The following is a 22,221-nucleotide window of genomic DNA, read 5'->3' on the forward strand; positions in this document are numbered from 1 at the left end:
GTTTGCATGGCTAAACTTGCAATTGTAGACGAAACAAGAAAACACTGTAACCCATCCGTTTTCTCTTCTATAATATTAGTAAATTTGATAACAGCTTCTGTGAGAATTCTCACATCGTTTTCACAGTACTCCAGCATTTCCTTTTGCAAATTAAATTGCTCTCCCAAACGCACACGTTCTTCGTGCCATGCCTCCAACCGCTGTTTTTCTTCAGCACTCCGCGATTCAGGGTCATAGTATTCTATTTCCGGATATGGTCCTACATAATTTTGATTTTCTAAAGTATTAAACAAATATGGGAAATCTCCCTTCTTCAAATTTCCAGAAAGGCCTAATGTCTTTGGTAATTTGCTTAATTTGCATCCAAGAAAAAGAAAAGAATCCCTAAATATGATTTTATCTCGAATAGAAATACTAAAAATCTTTTGACCCTGAATTAAAGTTTTTGGAATAATATGCTGGGACTCAATGAGAGATCTCAAACAGAAAATGTTGTCATATTTACCTCCATTATGTGCCACTACGCAAATCTTAATAAATAGAGGTCTATCTAATAAAATATGCGTAATAAACTCATCAATGGTTTTATAAGAAAACGAACGATTACCGTTTTCATCACCACATGTAGTGCAGGGCTCATCAATGTTTTTGTTTATGCATACATGGCAAACATGTCTAAGGCAAACTAGGCAAACTTCATGTTCCCTTTCCCCACGCTCATTTTCCGGCTTGAGCATGGTTTCCACGTCATAAACAATATAAAGAAACCTCTTGATATGAGTTGGTTTCAGTTTCTTCACATAACATGTGTGACCTTCCTGTACATGTGCATGACATGTACTACAAAAGTATTCCCCACATGTATGATCCGATTTCCGTCTTCTTAAATCATAGATTGCATTACAGTTGGTGCAAACTTTAACATATTCACACACACTTTTGCCAATTTTATTACCTTTTAAGTGATTGTCAAAACATTCACCTCTAGTAAAGTATCTGTTGCATGCATTACATTTCATTTTATACATGTTAATATCTCGCTGATGACAATGTTCACAAGATGAACACACTACTTCACACTTATGTGTTCGAGGATTTCCATTATAACCAACTAAACAATGTAAACAATACTTTCTCCTTCTTAAAAATGAAGTAATGGTTCTAATTGGCCTAAAATGACCAATACTCCCCCTTTCGTCATAATAAATGTAAATTGGATTTGCACCCTGTAAATCTGTTCGCTCTACTTCTGTTCTTGGGTAACGTACTCTAAATTCCCGTATTGTTTCCGGAACTTTTTCATAAATAATAATTTGATAGTTTGGGCTTAAATGTTTTTGCAATAATTCAACATCATTAAAATCACAACCATTTCTTCCTTTAACACTAACACCTGCACGCGTACAGAGGGCAATAGCTCTATGCTTTAATGTGTTTCGATCAGGGTTTGTTAAATGACTTAAATTTACACGGTTTTCAGTATGCTTAGCTATGCCCCAAGCGATACTCTTTGGCAAACAAAGTTTGTCCGTATCGCTCCCCGGAAGATCTACTAAATGCTGAACTAAAAATTCGTTCAGGGGTAAATATTTATTCAGTGAGGAATTATTACTTCTACTTTTTCCAGCACCGAACATTACGTTTACTATTTGAAAACGAAACAGGACATGATGACCTAAAAGGAAGTCTTCATTACTATTTAACACTCTAGTAATAGAAGCTAAGATGGATTGTGCAGAAATATCTTTGCGGCGTCTCCACGGAACATACATTGCCTTGTTATCCTTACTATTTGAGGAATCAATGTACATCCCAACAAAATCATTAGGTCTCGCATCAGTAAGTACATTATTTAATGCGAAGTTCATTAAGTTTTCAATATAGGCCGCAGGATTTCTAATGTCTTGATTTCCCCTTGGCCTAACCGCAATTTCATGTCCCACCAAGTTAAACTTAGTGAAACTTTTTCTGCTTTCACGTACCACTTCGAAGTTACCTTCCCCTGTATTTTCAACATCTTTTTGTGCGCTACGTTGCACCATAGGGACGTACCCAGACGTCCCGGGCTGTGGAGACCTCATCCCGTAACCCCGAGTATCGCGTGAACATTGTACACTTGATTGTTCTATTTCCTCAGGTACAACATTCACTTGATTTTGTCCAATTTCAGATAATTCATTAAACAAGGCCTCCACATAGTCAGATGTTCCGTATTCATCACGATTCACAACCACAGCGGAATTTTGATTCATGTGTGTACCATCTGTTTCATTTACTAAATGTTCATTAAGAATTTCATCAATTAAATTAAAGTCTTCTTCTTGAAGTGTATTTTCCAAGGGTTCACTTTCTTGGTGGACCGAAGTTACGGGATTCTGAACAACAGATGGCACCACGTTATTAATCGAAATAAATCGCGAACCATAATTACAAAATTCGGCTACCTCCGCTGCATTTATTCTATCAACCTGTCCTTGATTAAAATAATTTAAATGTATAAATTTGTCATGTGCCCACTGGTACATGACTTGTTCACGGAAAAATCCGTGTGTAAACAAATCAACAATGTCAGCACTAGACATTGCGTATTGTAAGATTACCGCCTGATCATTTTGATAAAAATTAAAAAGAGTGGAAAGCAAGGTATCATACCTTTCAGTTCCCCGTAGGCCTTGGCGTTGCTTGTCCATAATACGCCACCAAGTCTCCAACACGCGCTCCTTCGTGTGCAGACCTTCTATAACAGCAGCCAGGTAAATTTCGTCGATTTCATTAAACTCGTTTACCATCGATGCGCCGAGAAATTCCATCTGAAAATATACATAAAATAATTTTGAGTATTTTATAAACAAATACATACAACATATACAATAGAATTTTCATCTTAAAAAATCATCAAAACAGCTATACTGTTAAAATATTAAAATTTTTAATAAAACACTTAATGAGTGTCAACCGAAAAATATTTAAAAAATATGATTTCAAAATAATAAATACATGTGTTCGCTAAAATCGTTATACATAAATGTATTAAGTTTAAATAATTGTATTGCATTATTCAAATACTCGCATATATATCAAACCTAATAATTATAATTTTCATTAACATTCAATATTTCTTTCAAAATCAATATTAAATAATCAAGTATGTATAATATAAATGTACTTACGATTTTCTTCTAATTTAATCTGCTAACTCTGCTGGAAGTCTGACAACAGTTCTTCTTTTTCCCCTTTAGCGTTTTTTATGATGTCTCTTACACTCTCTGCTATTCTTAAAATCTTCCTTTTATATGTACAACTGCAAATATATAATGAATATTACAATACTTCTTTTATGTATTAACTGTGATATCTTTATTATAAAAATATTAGCTTAAATTTGCACAAGCAATAAAACACGTCATGCAGTTGTCCTCGCCAACAAATCTATGATAACATTCCCTGAACAATGCAATATATATACACTACAAGATAATAAACTGGTTCAAACCAGTTTCAGCATGTTTCAACACATGTGCCAACACAAACAAAAAAATCGCTGATAAAACAATAGTAGGGGAAAAACAAACAAATGCCGCGCCAATAAAAATACTTTACTGATAATAATGAGAAAAATACCGGAAACAAACATTCTTTATACCGTCAATCAAAACTTTATTAATGGTAGAAAAAAAAACAAATTATTTGTTACTTTACTATTACAACTTTCAGTATTTTTCAACATTTTCTCTTTATGAGCTCCTATACAAGCGATTCAACTATTTGTAGGTTCACACTGTAAGTGTTCTTACGACTTTTCATAGAAAAGGGGAATATAAAATATTAGAAGCAATTTATTTACAAGTTCGAAACGTTGTTTCTCTTTATGAGCTTCTATAAGAAGCGATCCAATAAATAACCACAATCTACGATTGCTCAGAGCTTCTATAAAAAGCAATTCAACTATTTATAAGTGTACAATATAAGTGTTCTTACGACTTTTCAAAGAAAAGGAGAATATAAAATATAAAAAACGATCCGTAAAAAATAGAAAAGAACTTATTTATAATTTCGGAACATATAATTTTATTGAATCACAATCAATTTTAACAACGAGTGTTATTATAAATAACACGAATTATTTGTAGGTTCACACTGTAAGTGTTCTTACAACTTTTCAAAGAAAAGGAGAATATAAAATATAAGAAGCGATTCAATAAATAATAACAATCATAGATTGTTCGGAGCTTCAACATGAAGTGAACCAATTAAAATTCCATAAGATACTAAACTGTATTAAATAATCAACTCAATTAAAATATATATATATATATATATATATATATATGTACTACATCCTATAGTACGCACAACATTCACATTAATACTAACCGGTACGTATCCTGTGCATTCCACTTACAACAAACTAATATATTCCCAATACAAATTAATATGCACTGTACGTATTTGCTATACGTACTATAATTAAAAATCAAACGTAAAATAAAAATGGTGGAAAATTAACTAATTTATACTGTACATATACCAATCACTATGACTATTTTAATACGTACAGCATATAAAACAAATGAATATAAAAATGGCGGAACATGAATATTAATTAGTAACCAATTGCTATACATAAACAAAAGTTAATATTTGTTTACTATAAATGTTATCGTTACCCACTACAGTTTATAATATATCGGATAAAAAAGGCAATAAAATATGTTTGCCGTATACGTGCAATGGTATATTAATATATGTATTATAAAATGAACATGTAAGCTTCATACAAAGTGCTAGCCAACCATTATATATATTTCCTATACACATAAAATAAAAAATCTGTTAATATTTCCTTGCTGTCTACAATATGAGTCGGTATGTATCATATGAAGTGGTAGCTGGTATACGTTCATTCAAATAGTAATATAAGTATGCTGTAAACCTAATACAAACTGCTTTGCTATCCATTCACTGACATAGTAAAATTATACGGCCCATATGGCAACCACTACGGTTCTATGCTATGCTTTATTCCATATACCATAGCAAAGGTGAAAATGTTCACATTAATATTAGTACTAACTGATATCCGGTATGCATTGATCATATCTACTATACTTTATTACATATAGCACCTAAAACGTACTAATATAAAAATGGCGGGAAAGTTTCACGATTACTAAAAGCTAGCCGGGCAATATGTCAATGTACAATGGTCTACTAATACTTTATTATAGTAACAAATCTCCAATACTTTATTATATTCTAATATAAACCCTTTATGCTAATATTACGTATTATGCGGTATATTTCCCATGTATTATGTATATCAATATATATACGAGGCATAAAAATCAAATTGTGCCAATACTAAGTGGTAACCGCCCCTATTTGCTATACATAAACAAAATCAAACTAAATTATAAGGTATCCATGCCACCCAGTGTACGCCAATGTCTGTATAATACATGGTCGCCACGTTTATTACATATAATGCATATAAGGAAATTCCTCACGCTATTCTTTTCTTATGTTATACGTTTACTGATCATCCATTAGCAATAATGTGTACTATGTACATGATACCACTCGCTAACATCAATAGTGTGGCACCTACTGCGTATACTATCAGCTATACGTCTATTTTCCGCATCCATAACATCTAATGTATACTATGTACACGATAGCAGTCGCTATCATACCGCCACTGTGCTAATGCTGTATCTTTCATACCATGTCGCTCTCACCCGCTATACAACTAAGTTACATATCCATAAGTATAATTATATATGTCATCCCGTAATATCATTCTCAACCATCATATTTACTAAATGCTAAATTTGCATTTTCATACGCTATATACGCCTTCCGTTCATGCTGTTGTCACCCATTACATCCATCTAATTTTGCCCTTCCGTACGCTATATAGGTCATCAATTAATACTAGTGTCACCCAACACGCATTATACATGTATTTTCCATACGCTATATACATCATGCCTTCCCGCTGTCATCCATTAAATTTGCTATACACTGTTCACCCATTTGCAATATTGTATGCTGCATATACCACAACATCTATTGTTGTGGTCATTTATTACCATTACTACTCACGGTGTACCTATATGCAATATAGTATACTGCATATAGCACAGCATCTATTGTTGTGCATATTTAATGCCATTACTACTCACGGTGTACCTATACGCAATATAATATACTTTTTACAATGTGACATTTCTTGCCAATAATATTTACTGTACATAAAACTTGGCAATGTCGGCCATCTTTGTTTTAAATCTGCGACTTTGCATACTATAAGCGGGCATTTCCACAAATATCTCTTACGCACGCTTCACCATAATACGCTACCGTCAAAAACCATATACGCAATGCCCGCGTTTTTTCATCGCACCACAGAAAAAGGCGGGTCGCATATACTTCGTCACGGAAATTCCTCGTGCCGCTGCAAACTCTTACTCAACAAAATTAGCGGTCACAAAAATGGCAATAACGCAAAACAAATCAAGTTCCATACACAAAATCATTCACAAAAGTATATTCCGCATACATATAAAATCAAGTAAATTCCTGTGTTCTTTTATTCAAATCATGTACAGTTTCTACTATACATTAGTATCAGTTACCCCAACGTAAAGTGTGTTCTCCCATATGGACATTAGGTAAGTAAACTATTTCTTGTTTTATTCCACTATTCATAAGTTCGGACCAACACAACAATATACTAACTTAAATTTCATTATTCTCTGCAAGCTAAAATGTTAAAACATTCGTCTTTGGTGCTTCGGGGTCCCGGGTTTAATCCTAGTTCCCGGCAAGTAAACTTTGTGCTGGACAAAAACCGTATGCGTGCAATTTTCTCGTGGTTCCTACCACTTTCTATATACCTTTCTTTACAAGTTTCATAAAACCAATAGTGCCTTTTACCTCACCAGCATATTCGTCGGACGTAACACAATAAAATCGTTACATAGTTCTCTCAATATTTCCCCTTCTCCGCCCATCATCATTCAGTTACTTTAATCATACGTCTCCCGTTAAACTCACACATCTCATTTCGCAAATGTACCATACTTTGTATGCCAAAACAGTCTCTTTTTTTTCCCTACATATTTAAATAAGGCAATGTCATTTAAAACTTGTACACCATTTATTCATTCATTCAAAATCTTTATGTTCGCCATTGCTTCTTACTCTGCTAAAAGAAAAAAGAAAATGGTGGAAAACCACCAATAACCAATTTATCTTAACCGACACTCCACCCATTAAAGTCAACCCTTCTGTCAATGTCTTCAGCCCCGCCTTCCTGTCAATTTTCAACAGCTTAAAACTCCTTCAGGTCAATTTTCAAACCCCCTGCCAGATAGTAATATCTTTAGCCCTGCCTCCTATCATTCAACAGCTTAAAACTCCTTCAGGTCAATTTTCAAGAGCTACGCCTTCATTCATTCAAAATCTTTATGTTCGCCATTGCTTCTTACTCTGCTAAAAGAAAAAACAAAATGGTGGAAAACCACCAATAACCAATCTATCGTAATCGACACTCCACCCATTAAAGTCAACCCTTCTGTCAATGTCTTCAACACCCTCTGTAAGATAGCACTATTTTCAGCCCCGCCTTCCTGTCAATTTTCAACAGCTTAAAACTCCTTCAGGTCAATTTTCAAACCCCCTGCCAGATAGTAATATCTTTAGCCCTGCCTACTGTCATTCAACAGCTACTAATAGTTAACAAACTTCAGCCATTTTAAAAACCAAGCAAAGTCTCTTCATTATTTTTATAATTCTGTTTTAAAATTACATGTAAATAGTTTCTTTTTTCAAATAAAGCTCTTTTAACTTCCAAGTTTAAAGCGCTTGGCTTCAAACCCCAGCACCAAAATAAACATCCATTGTACCTAGCGTACGCATTTTTTTCCGTAAAAAATTCAAATTCCATTCCCCGCAACAGCTAACATACGCGTCTTTGCCGTTGCAATGCCGGGTTCCATTCCCGGCGTTAGCTAACGTGCGCGTCTTTGCCGTACAAAACCCGGGTTCCATTCCCCGCGGCAGCGGCTAGCATACACGTCTTTGCCGTAGCAAAGCCGGGTTCCATTCCCGGCATTAACTAACGTGCGTGTCTTTGCCATAGCAAAGCCGGGTTCCATTCCCGGCATTAGCTAACGTGCGCGTCTTTGCCATAGCAAAGCCGGGTTCTATTCCCGGCGCCATCTTATATCTTTCCAATTGTTAATATAATCATTACAAGCAAAGTCTTGTAAGCATATACAACAATATAGCCTCGCTACCAATAATTAATAATTGCCAATAATTGAGTTAATTCAAAAGCAACTCAACAATCAACGTACTACCATTATATTTCTAATAACAGGGCATTTATCTCATCTTATATTTTTAATATTCAATTCATATAAATAAATAAAATTCCTTACCTTCAATAATAAATCCAACCGTTCCAATCAAATTACACCGTCTACAAACAACTTAGCACTTAAAAACACAACATTAAAATCATGTAAGGCAATATACTTTATTTATAAATCAGTTTTTGCTTCTTATCCACAAAAGGAGGAGGGATTTATCTTCGCCCACATATTTCATCCCACGTTCATGCAAACGAAATCAATATCTCTATGCTTATTATCCAAAACTTCCCTTTTGCCCACGCAAAAGGAGGGAAGTCTGCTCCAATTAAAACAAGATGATACACATATCATTACTTCCTTTGATATTCTAATCAAACACACAAGTTACGTGACTCAAAGCATATATTGCTTTCCGTGACTTTATTCATATCTTATATTCAGTTTCCGCTACAAAAGGGGAGAAAAGAAATCATATCACAGCCTCTTCCGCTCTAATTAAAAAGTATCAAACTTTCTTCCGCTCCAATTAAAAATTATCGACTCACAAAATTAATCATTCTTTGATAATTTTTTATCACTTCCGGGTCTAATCTCCCCCAGTGCTATTCAAGGGAACACACAATGATAATTTCCACTCTATACTATACGATTTAATATGGGAATTAAAGTCTTATCAAAGAGGACTTCCTGTATACATTTATGCTATTTTCTACTGTGGCGGATCCAGGAAATGATCAAGGGAGGGGCTAAACCATAATTTGCCGTTTTATCCAGTGTAAAGCAGAATTGAATCCCATTTTATCCAGTGTAAACCTGAGCGTCAAGGGGGGGGGGGCTATAGCCCCTTAGCCCCCCCTTTGATCCGCCCTTGTATATATATATATATGTATGTTAAAACGACAGAATTCGTCTACCGCTGTTAAGGTGTTACTTCAATGCCAATACCATCTATTCTTGCGCGAGGGAATATTTACTAATTCACCGGGAGAAGAATAGCACTTGTGGTTAGGGGACTGATGACACTGTTGCGAAGTAGCTTAGGAATTTCATTGCAAGCGAAAGCAGGCAACTTGTAACAGCGTTAGGATACCGAAGGTACTGAGGGGAGCGATATTTACAACAATGTGGCTCAAAACTACTTTGCGAGAGTGAGTTCATATTTTGTACAATTGCTTCCTGTACGGTAGATTATACCACAATGACACTGTAGTTGTGGTCACTGGCGCAAATCCCGGGGGAATGAGGAGAACATGTCCCCCTTAATCTTGGAACTGGGGAGAGTGTCCCCCCAATAATCCGATTTGAAATGTGCTTTTTGGGGAGAAATGTGATGATTTATGTCTGACTGTTATTTCATCTACATCGCCTGATACATAATATACAACAGGTTCAACTCAGAAATCAGATTCATCTACCGTAATATGATTCTCATCTCCCCTCCGAGAATAAGCCTCAAATCTGCCCACCTCCCACTGTTGAAGACAACTCTGCTCCCCAGATCCTCCGTAGCATTATTTTTCAACTTCATAAATATTTTGAACATCGCTTAAAAAAAAAAAAAAAAAACGTTCCGTCCCCCCAATTTTGAAGACAGATTTGCGCCCCTGGTTGTGGTAGTTCTACCATATTGCTTCAGTTACAGGCATAGGCCTACTGATTGGACTATTTCTATCATATTGCGTTAGTAATTAAGTTCCTTAGATGTTACTCTTTCTTTGTGAATCTATAAATTTTACCCGTAAATTTTCGAAGTAGTGTTTCCATATTCTTAATCTACACTAAAAGTTAATACTTACAAGCATAACAAGGAAAGAAGTGGTGCAATTGAACAATATGATGACCAAAATTTACAGGAAACAGCTATCATGTCACAATGAAATACCAATTTATAAGGACCAAATATATCCAAGGTGGATAACCCTAATTAAAGAAATATGTTTAAAAAATGTAATATTACTATCTTATAAGTCCATTTAAATGGAGTCCTGTACATTGTATACATTCCAACAATTGCGTGCACTTCACTACGCTTTTGGCGCCCTACATCTCTTGATTTACACCTTCTGTCTCTCCCACATACTTTCCACTGTGAAAATGGTTATTCAGATACGAAACAAATCCTCTCGTCCAATATCATAAATACCTCTATTAATATAATAAGAATTTTACGCAAAATTAAGAGACGGTTTTTATATATTAAAAAAATACAGTCTATGTATATTATGTAACGGCTTTTATTGTTCAACTATACGGAAGGAATTATTTATTTATGATCATTTCAAAGTAAGTACAATCAGTGGCGTAACTACAATGGAGCGAGTGGAGCAGTTGTTTCAGGGCGCACAGTAAAAGAGCGCAAGGGCGAAGAAAAGGAATACGAAAAATTGTTCCTTACGTAAAGAACGATTAAAAACATTTCAAAAGGTAAACTATGACTATTAGCACTTGGCAACAGCCAATACCGGGGTCGGATCCAAAAATTTTTGAGGGGGCGCAGGTCTGAAAAATAAATTTGAGACATTTTTCGATATTTGGTTCGCTAACTAAAAATGTGGACTGCAGTACTTCATAATACGTATTCATCTTCTCCCTTCTGGAGGAGGCATTGAGGAAAACCATGTTGTTCAACACGAGAGAATCCAGGATTACCATGAACTGGAAACGCATCCGTTATCTGCAATGAGTGGAGAATGCACTCAGAATTTCCTTTTTGAGAGAAACTTTTTTCTCACAGCCTTTGAAGAAGCGCTTCAGTAAGGACTAATTTATTAAGTAAGGACTTGCACGCACTCCTTTACGCATATATAATTTTATTCCTCATAGGGGGCGTGCGAACCCCGCGCTCCCTTTCTGAATCCCCACTGAGCGATACCCGGACAATTGTCGCTGCAATGTTTGTCTACCTAACTGCCTAGTGAAGGACTTGCATAATGAATCATTGCAATTAGTGCCCCGCGGCCCCTCCCAAGTTCCACCCCCATCAGGGAATAAAACGAAAGTTGGACCGGTTTGAAACCTAGTTGACACATAAAACTATCCTGTACTCCCTACTCTGATTAAAATATGAACATACGGTAATTCATGTTAAGTATGTAGTGATACCTTATATATATAATTCATTATTCTATGCTGAAGCTTAACATTTTAATTTATATACCATTAAAGTTACGTGCAAATACTGCATTACCAATAGTCTAATTATCACAATTAAGCTACATAAATTATGTAATACGAGTAATTAAGCACAAATGTCTTTATGGCATTATTAAAGAAATTATTTGGTCGCTGTTCCTACACTACTTTAAATTCCATTACATACTCAGAGAACAACAAGAATACGTTTGTTAATTTGTGTGACATTTTTATATTCCATTCCTAAAATCATTAATTTGTACATTTATCAAGTAAATTATCATTTGGTCAGCTCATAAAAATATTAAAAAGTGGCTCTTAAAATTTTATTAGGTCATTTTACAAGAAACCGCCATGTTAAGCACACAAGTACACTAACGTAGTGTACATCCTCGCACACTACGCACTCGCAGACTTGAGAACTTGGATCTTTTGAAGCACACTAGGTGACATTAGTTCCAGAAATAAGCGTACTTCGAATGCACACGGCCTCAATCTAGACTTTATCCGCTTTATGTAGAGTCGTTTGGACGTATGATGAACGTCAAACTAAAGCCGTGACTACTGCAGGATACATATGTTATTCGAACTCTTTAGTATAGCACTAATCACGCGTTAGAACGACTCTGCATAAGGCCCTATATGACATTTAATCAATAGTACAGTACTTAGCCTAAATGTGTTGTTATTCAAATTAAAGAAGTTGGGAATCACTGTGCTACATTATAGAAACTTTCTTGGTACCATAAGAGTTGAGTTTAATTAGGAATAGATCAAGTATTACGCCAATAGGTTGCAGTAAATTTACTAGTGTATTTGTAAGGAACTGCTTCTATGTTTATAATAATAATTTGTTTCCGCATTTCCTAGGACATTACCATGAGGAAACACTATTTAACTATATTTTTCTTATAGTGTTTATGGAATGTTTTTACTGAATATTGTGTAAATACAAACTATGTAGCCTATTATTATGATTGTACTGTACAAAGGTTGAAAATGTAGATAAAACATGTAGAATTATTGCCATTAAATATTTCAATTGTGAAATTGAATGGATGTTTTTTTTTTTAATAAACATTAAATAATTTTCCATCTCAATATCTCTTTATTGTTTTTTTTTTTATATGGAAATCATTCTTTTATCTCATAACGCTTTACCTTCACAGAAAATTGATACTATTCATAAAAGTTTTACAACAGCGGATAATTCAGATGTTTTCCACATTTTATTTTTATTTTTTAAAAAAAGAAAAGAAAAACTAATCAATTCTCCTTCTGAATTGCCCTATTATGTTTTTCAAGTATACATCATTTCGTTTCTGTTTTTTCTTTGTTTTCTTCGATTGTGTTTTGTTTTAATAGCGATTATACGCTCTCAACCCTTTCACTGCAGCTTCCTCTGTGGGGAAGAAATCGAAGATCGAGAGGGAAGCGGAGTGTGAGAAACACACGTGTTGCTGGGAGGGAAAAGATCGGAGTTTGTGGCTCTTTTACCCGGTTAACAGCAGTCCTTCAGGTGCACTTCGCTCAGATTACCGCGAAAGTCGAAGCACAGATCCCAAGAGTTCGAGTGTTCATTAGGACAGGCTTCGAGACGAAGTGGAGCATTATCTCCCCTCGCCTCCTCTTCCCATGGGGCTCTTTGTCTCATGTTTATTGTGCAAGGCGTAGGGACGGTTTGGATGCGGGCCCTCGTTAGTCATCTGTTTGATGACTGCAACAACAACCACCAGGCGGCACTCCTATTTCCCCCTTCTCCCCATTTGCCGCCATATTGCCGCACAATAAGGCTGCGCTAAGAAGATTTACGGTATGGCAACGTGCTACAAAAGGTCTCATTAAAAGGTTCTCATAACGATATAACTTCAACCACAGAGTTATAATCTTCTTTCCAGAGACCGGGGCTTTCTTGGGCGCCCATAAAACGAAGAAATATTCTCTCTCCTTGGCTCCGCTACTTGCCCCAAATAGAAAATTATGAAGGCCTTCATCGGGCGCTGCGGTGGAGGAACAGAGGCGTTTACGTTTAAGAAGAGATGAAGGGGGAGAACGCCAACTCAACAAGCTAAGGCCCGCTTTAGCTATTGTAATTTCGCAGAAATTCCTCGAGGCTCATTTCCTGGCCCATCTTGACACTCTGGAGCATCTACTTCTTACTATATGAAATGCTCTGCTACAACATCCTCGCCTAGTAATTGGAGACGGAGCTTTTTAGCGGCTCTTGGAATGTATGTGTGAGTATATACGTATATATATATATAAATGTGAGAGAAAGGCGGAGTAGCAGGATAAGCATGGAATAAAGGAAATCCCGGAGAACCTAACCGGAAACGGAAATGCGGTCCTCTTTCGTCACTTCCTTGCGTTATATGCAACTAAGTGGAGCCAGAAGAGAAAAAAGAGGGAAAAGCCAAGAGAGAAAACACACACATATTACAACTCCAGGTCCCGTGAACTCTCACAAGAAGGGGGAAAGTCGTATTTTTACCCTCAGAGTTGCTTCTTGAAATGAACTTAAGTACACAGGCAGACAAAGCTTTTTGCCCCATTCTCTCTCTCGCCAGAGTAGCGCAAATTGAGGAAGGCATTGCTCCACGCCGCTTGGAGATTCTTTTCTTTCTCCATTTCTTTACTTTTTTATTTTTTCTTTCCGTTAAACCAAGTCTTGCTTCCAACCCGCTTTGCTCCTCCAAAGACGAGATAATTTAACTGAATTGTGAGAGCAGACAAGCGGGAAAGAGAACTTTATCTTCTTGCGGAGAGCGAGAGAAAGAGTAGAAACTGGAAAGAGTTCCAAAATAGCTTGAAAGACGGCGAGAACAAAGGAACCGAGAGGGAAGGGGGAGAAAGAGAATTAGGGAGTGTAACAGAACGAAAGTGTGTGTGTGTGTGTGTCGGAACAGGAGGAGAGGGAGGCCAGAGCCACAGACGTTGTTTCCGCTTCCTTGCCACAGAAATTTGCTGAGAAGCAGCAGGAACGAAGGAAAAATAAAAAGAAAAGAGAGAAAGGAATTCATATCAGAGCAGAAATAAAGAAGGAATCCAAAAGAAAGAACAAAGAAAGCGATACATACAGCCCAATTGCGCGCGCGAGTATTGATTTGTCAAAAGAGGGGGAATAGGCGAAAGGGCCAAAAATGGCCAAGGAAATAATAATAATAATAAAAGCCAGCCACCAGCAAGCAAAAAAAAAAAAAATCTTTTAAAAACTTTATTTTAAAAAATCCATTACTTTCCTTAGTTATATCCCCCATTCTACCACACAGAGAGGTATTTTCTTGGGGAGATGAATGGGCTAAAAAAAAAATGTTTTAAAAAGAATAAGAAACAAGGAAAAAAGATCTTTTCGTTTTGCCAAGCAAGAGGAAGGAAGGAAGAACGGGGCTATAGAAAAGATGAAGGGAAGATTAAAGCAAAGTTAAATAATTAGTGGAGCGCCCCCTTTTGCAGAAGAAAGCGAAAAAAAAACAGCTGAAGAAAAAGGGTTAGAAAGAATGAACGATGAAGAAAAAACAACTGGAAACTTGGAACACTCACACGAGACAACTACGTTTTTCCTTCTTTGTTTTGGATCTTAAAAGAAAGAAGAAAAAGTGACGATAAGAACAATGCGGCAGAAACATTAACTATCTAAGTGCCCTAACTGTAAGCTTATCTTTTTTTTTTTTTTTTTTTTTTTTTGAGAACAGTAGTCTTGACAAATTGACTTCCTCAAATTTGTGATTTTCTGTGCTGACATTTAATGCCATATTAACAATATTTTGAATATTTAACGACAACGTATTGTAGCGCCGCAAGAACCCGTCAGGGGTTCGAGCTCAAGCGGAACCACCGGTAGGATTTTTCTAATAACAATCTGATCTTGATAAGGTTACACCCGTCCTTGCGTGAAAGGCAAAAGGCTCGTCAAACAGTCGCTTCCTCAATATTACAAAATATTACGAGGTTCTTGAGACAGTATCAAAGTAATAAACTCAATTAATACGAATAAATAATAATTCTCTGCTCACACCGATAGCAGTGGTCTGGACAGGGAGCGGTGTGATTTATGATATTAAGTCTGAGACGACGGTCTCAGTACGAGAAGGGTCGTTCAAGCCAAGAGTGGCACAATACTTCAATAACCCGACAGAGGTTATATTACAATATCACCGAGAGATACTTAGTACTTAACTGTCCGTCGGGATGTTCACTTAGACATCTTTATAGTTAATGAAATACATAGAAGAATATCTATAATTATCGTCTGGCCACACAAGTGGCTAAAAGAATCACTTACAGATTAGTACATCAAACAGAGAGAGGGAGGCGCAATAACTCCTTAACCCGGCAGGGGTTATATTGCAATTTTACAGAAAGATATTTAGTGTTAAACTGTCCGCCGTGATGTCTACTCAGATACATTATTAGTTAAAGAAATACATAATAATATCTATAATTTAGGTATGGCCACGCAAGTGACTAATAGAAACACTTCTAAATTTATAAATCAAAAGAGAGAGAGAGGTCAAACACATCCCGCTATAAATGATGACATCACGAGGGGCGGACTAAACAACAAAGTAAAAGTGCGCCTCGTTAGTATTGACAGGGTTCAAGCAAATGGGCAGTTACAGCAGTTAGGTTAGTTGAACGACCAAACGATTAGAACCAAGGATCATTTTAATTCTATCAAGTGATTTACTAGGGCTTAAGAATATCCAGTTATATACTAAATATTAAGCCGATTGAGGAAGCGACTCCCCTTGGTTAAATGAATTACTACATTACAAAGAACATATTGAAGAGCCGCAAGGATAGGAAGTCGGTTCGTTGAGATGAACAAACTAGTAAGGAACACATGATTTACACTAAGAGGCACTTTCCTACCAAAGCCCTCTTACACTATGCACTGGCGACACACAACACTACTGCAAATCAAATTACACATTTTAATCACAGATGACGCAATTAACTCCTTCACTACATTAATCTCTTGGAGTTGGCAAACTAGTCGCGGTAGTTGATAGCCCGAGCCGATTGGCTGAAAAGATGTTACTCTTACCTGTGGATGGTTCAGAGAGGAGGTCGGCATCTGGCATCTCTGTCGGGACAGGATCTTGACTTACCAGGCTCATTGGTAGTCCCTTGAAAGGGGGACGGAGGTCCCCAGGAACAGACAGAACTAGGGTCTAGAATATCAGTAGATTTACTCTCACGACGATCCACTGTAAGGTGTCTTACCACTTAATCGCAGTGCGTGATCTTAGCGGAGGCGTCTCTCAATAGATAAGAGAGATAGAGGATTTTATATGGTCTGTTATAGTAATAATAATAAGGAAGCAGTATGATTATGTTGCGAGTTATTTATTATGAAAGAGTTCAGTTTATTTACAGACCATAATATCAAACATTAAATAGGATCACTAGAATTTACTAAGCAAGATTCAGTTACAGGTTTCTACATATCCACAATTTGTACACACAGGTGTGACGACGTCCAGGAAACAGTTCAACGAAATTAGGGCGAAGTAATTAATTTAGTCTATGGAAGAATTTAAGTCTTGAGTAAGGGTAAATGGCTCTCTGGAGAGCTAAGAAAGAAACAGTACTTACTCACAATACACAATATCAATTCCAAGAAGTTGGCGTGGAAACGGTCAGCACGCCTGATAGTAGACGCAGCACAGTTTGGCTTTTTATAACTTCTTAGACATGAACTTCACTGTACGGCACTAGGTAACATTATTAAGTTACCACTAAAGTAATGAGAGGCTCTCTCTTTCTCTCTACAAAGAGTGCAGAGGACGCCCCCCCCCATGAGGGGAGAGAGAGAAGCACGGACTATGTGCTCTTCGGATGTTCGGCGGTAATTGACCAACCGAAAGATCATCCTCGAGGTTTTATGTGTCAATCTAAGATGACTCAATGTTACCACAGATTGTGCAATCGTTTAGAAAAATTTCTTTAGAATCTGGTTGGATGTAAATGATGTAATGGTTCGGAACACTTGGTAAATTCTGATTGGCTAGAGGTGATATCATACTACTTATGATAGGCGCGCGACATTTCTGATATCGTATAGAGTTTCCAGAACGCACACACCTTCACAAGAAAAGAAAAAAAATACAGATATGGGTTCCAACTAAAACCAGTTAAAATTACACAACATTATACAAGGAAAGGGTGACACAAGTCCCTTACTAATAATCGGTTCAAGGGTCAATCTAGCAGCTGCGAAAGTATGAAGTCAGCGCTAAATATAGAATAAGGAGTCATATCAGAACTAAGACTCTAAGAGGGTTTGGTAACATTAATATCAGAGAAGTTGTTTTAAAGGGGAAAAGAGAGAGAGAGAAAAAAAAGAATAATCTTATCGTCTCGTAGTTGGTTGGGAAGGGTGTCTGGAGCAGAATGCGACAGACATCTATTTCTGAATACCTCTCGGCTTCCAAGAGTTTTTAAGAAATAAAGTTGTTCCTCTAGATTAGTAAGTGAAGAAATTTGAGAATAGATCTGGGTGATACTCACATAGCAATTGATTTACACAAGTTCTCGTAGGTTATACAAGGGAGAACTTTGTCGTGGAGTACAGGGTGTTTGCAAAAACACCGCAAAAAGTTTGGTCGAAATTTTAGCCACGACATTCGACGCCCCTTGGGAAAGAAATTTTGTACTTAATGTTAGAGTGAAGTTAACAAAATTTCGTTACAGAGTCATATTTGGATTGGAAATGAAGAAAAATTTAAGTGAGTTGGAAACACTGTTAACTACTATTAAACTATCTGCAGGGTTGGCAACACTACCTTGAAATAATCAGTAATGTAAAAATAGTAAGAAATTGTTGAAAGGGGTTTGCAACACTGCTAAATACGAAATTACATAAGATTAGGATCATGATTACAACTTCGAGAAAAACACTTACGTAACTAATACATAGATAGATATGATGATAGAAATAACTTTTAAAACACTTATCTAAGCTAAAGTATATATACAAATTTATACTAGGTAAAAGATGTATAAAAGGTCAGAGTGAACTCATAATATCACACTGACGATACACATATTATCAATATCAACTAAAATTTAAACTATATGTATATATATATATGTGTAGTTGGACCCATCAATTACAAACACATACACAATAAAATTTATCATTAGTAACTACCTCAAACGACAATTATACATATATTAAAATGGCTACAATAATATAGTATCAATATAGCAATTTTACAAGATTAATATCGGTTACGATTATTATATACACTCACTATCTACAACAATTATTTAGATATAAAATCTCGATTGTGAGTGAATCACAAATTTCAGAAGTTACTACATGACTCTACAAATGGTTATATACGTATAATACAAAGAATTCCCTAGTTGGTACGATTTGTTCCTACATATTTACAAACTAAGTCTTGTCTATAAAGATATACAAAGATTAACAAGGCCAATACAACATGATTTCATATAACTACATTATACCTATTAAAACATTATAGCGAGGGATAACACAAAAGACCTCAATTATATACAGTACACCTGTAAAGATATATATATATATATATATTTTTTTACACAGTTTTTATAGTTATTATTATGATACGAGTTCCTATATATACAAATGATATACACGTATGTAAAGAAAATAGATGACCCATACTAAATTAATATAATAAGATATTAAACCCAAGGAACACGCGATTATGCTATACAAATCAATTATAACTACATATGGAATATATATAGATAATAAATATTTACACGTATATATTTTTTTACTAACTCTACAATCATTCACGATAGTTGTATTTTTAACCTATCTGGACCTTCAAGGAACTGCACATTTCCTAAACGGAATTTCCACTAGGTATATATATAATTACTAAATTTCACAAAAGATTTGAGTGACTTCTGTATGATTAAAAGTACAAGAATCAATTACATAAAAATTTCTAGAGATAATAAACACTACATAGAATCTCAAGACTACCATATACAGAAGATAACTACATTAGTTAATGAAGGATTTAATTCATCATTTTTTTTTTCATTATTATTATATGTAAATTTTCCTTTGCTCTACGTTTTGTTTTTGGATACATTAATTTAAAAATTTACACACTATCACAAGCTCTAAAATTGCCAAAACAAACCATTAAATATACGATAAGAAAGGGAGCCAGTTTTTTTTTTTTTTTGTTCTTCTAGTCTTTACCAAAATTGGGTCACTGGGACTCCCTGAGGTCGAAGGTTATCCACTACCGGAGGGTAGTTGAGAATTGACACTCAGATGTTTTCTTTTTTTTTTTTTACTACTACACTCCACGCTGAGGTCAGGGTGGTGTGAAAAAAAGAAATTATACTACAGCCCTGTCTGGTAAGGGTCTGGTTTTTCTTTTAAACAAAGAACGGCCAAAAGAAGAATTTCTACGTTTTCATACAAGCTTTCGAATGAAATGAAGGCTGATTTCTTTTAGCGCGAAAGGGATAACTATAGTACTCGCGCTGAGTCGTGAAGCTTGTTCTCTAAACCAATCATAGATATATTTTGCTTGAGCTCCAACACATCGGAAAACTTCGGTACAATTCGTGGAGCCGCTTCCCGAGCGCACACTTGGGGAAACGTCGGACAGCTGAAATTCACCAACAATGTTGTCAAACTTTGAAGACATAGTAAACGAGTATATAAAAAAGGCATTTAAAAATTGCCAATAATAACACTGCACAACAATAACTACTGTAACAACTATTCTAAAATGGTAACAATAGCACAAATAGTAACAACGAAAACATAATGCAACAAAAAAGAATTAATAAAACGGAACTTGACGCCAATCCGACAACATTGTCCTCTCGGGAGATGTTTTCCGTGTAGCGCGAGAGAAGACACTGACAAAATTTGATGGGTGGGGGTTGACGACTGGAATACACCCTCGCTTTCTATTGGGTGGTGAAATCGGTAGATCTAGGTCAAGCTTCACGACTCGGCGCGAGTACTATAGAACATATATATATATTTTTAAACACTTTATAACATTCATCCCTTAAACAATTAGAATTCAGTACGGGACAGCGTATGAATGTTTCAAAATGAACCCTTTTTAAATAACATTTATATGGAACACGACTCAATACAGGGTGTTCATAAACTAGATGGCAATTCTACAGTTACGTCTAAAAAATACCTAAATTACAACATGACGCAAACGACCAATACACAAGATCAATTATTCTCTAAACTTTCAACATTTTCATTTAGCAATATGCCAATTAATGCGTGGTTCAATATTATTGTTTAGTGACTATTGTCACGCAGTTGAACGAACGCTTAATTAAATCAATCAAGTAAATCATCTCAATTTATAGAATGAACTGCTACAAATAATTAATCGATAAAAGAGGTAAAGTTACAATATAGAACTTTAAATCAACATATATTTAATTGTACTATTCGCACAGAGGTACTTCGCTTTTACGTCATTCTATTAACAAAGGAACCAATATAACTGAAGTACTGACGTTTAGAAGTGAATAAATTTAAATATAACTTCAGGCAACTATCTTGTTGCCTTACTATGATAACAACTACCTTTTACAGTAAAATATTGATACCCTTCAATTGGTAGATCTTAATTTCAACCTGGATATTCACCAAAAATTCATATTAATTATATCATATAGAAGATATCAAAATACAATTATCATATACATTATAACGCATAATATATCAAATGCCATTATCATAATTATTAGAATGTATATTCACGTTAGAATATTATTACAATTACAGCTTAACAAGTCTATTCCTAGTAAATACAATAGTCAATATATCCAAATGATAAAAATAGAATGTGCCACAACCTTATAGAAATACAATCGAACGGGAATAGACTATAATTACTTAAATACATTTAAGAACAATTAATACAATTCAACGAGAATTCCTTACAGGAGACCTGATGTCGACTCTTAGATACAAATTAAGTTGGCACTCGGACGGCAGGAGGCAAGAGAGGTATAATAAGGATTACTTTTAGTCTATCTTCTAATATTAACTCATATGACCCTGGGACTTACATTTACTTCGCATTTATTCATAACTTTAAATTTGAGGAATTTAACCGCGTATTTACATTTTAGAGACCTTTTGGGATATCTAGATGCACAAAAGGAACGATTTATCATTTCAAATAGGAGACAAGAAAGAGTTTATATGCAATTACACAATTACAAAATGATCAACAATGCACTTATTTTCTAAACAGGGCGGCTGTATCTGACATTTAGGCCCGATAAGGATTTCATTCTAGAAAATAACTCGATTCCTGGACTTGCAAAAGCATTTCTTTTACTCATGATATTATAACATCACTAATTTACTCGGAAGCTAGAAAACATAACAATACTTGACACATTGAACAAGCGAATTTAATTATCTCTTCGGACAACCTTAGATTTTTAAGGACTCGTGTCTGGACTCATTAGGGAGCAAGAATGCTCAAAAGGATTAGGTCTTACACAAACGCACCTTTGATTAGATTAGGCACTCGCGAGCAAGAACATTTATGACCATTAAAATACAACATTAGCTTCCAAACATATCATTACCATCTCGAAAAGCACATAATTAAAACTTTAACACCATAGGGTGTCTTTCGAACGAAACACTGGGCTTCCTTCCGAAAGAACCAAACATTCTCTGGTCGTTCGT

General features: G+C 35.5%; 1 long non-coding RNA gene across 1 annotated transcript; it reads right to left on the reverse strand.

The window, feature by feature from the left end:
• Positions 1-18,253: 18,253 nt before the first annotated feature.
• Positions 18,254-20,312, reverse strand: LOC145666640 (uncharacterized). Its single transcript, XR_014127802.1, has 2 exons — positions 19,086-20,312; positions 18,254-19,049 (listed from the first exon to the last, which is right to left on the reverse strand). It is a non-coding gene; the product is annotated as an uncharacterized LOC145666640 (long non-coding RNA).
• Positions 20,313-22,221: the final 1,909 nt, after the last annotated feature.

Source organism: Thermobia domestica, chromosome 12 (genome assembly GCF_964235325.1).
Source record: "Thermobia domestica chromosome 12, izTheDome1.hap1.1, whole genome shotgun sequence".
Taxonomy (NCBI): Eukaryota; Metazoa; Arthropoda; class Insecta; order Zygentoma; family Lepismatidae; genus Thermobia; species Thermobia domestica.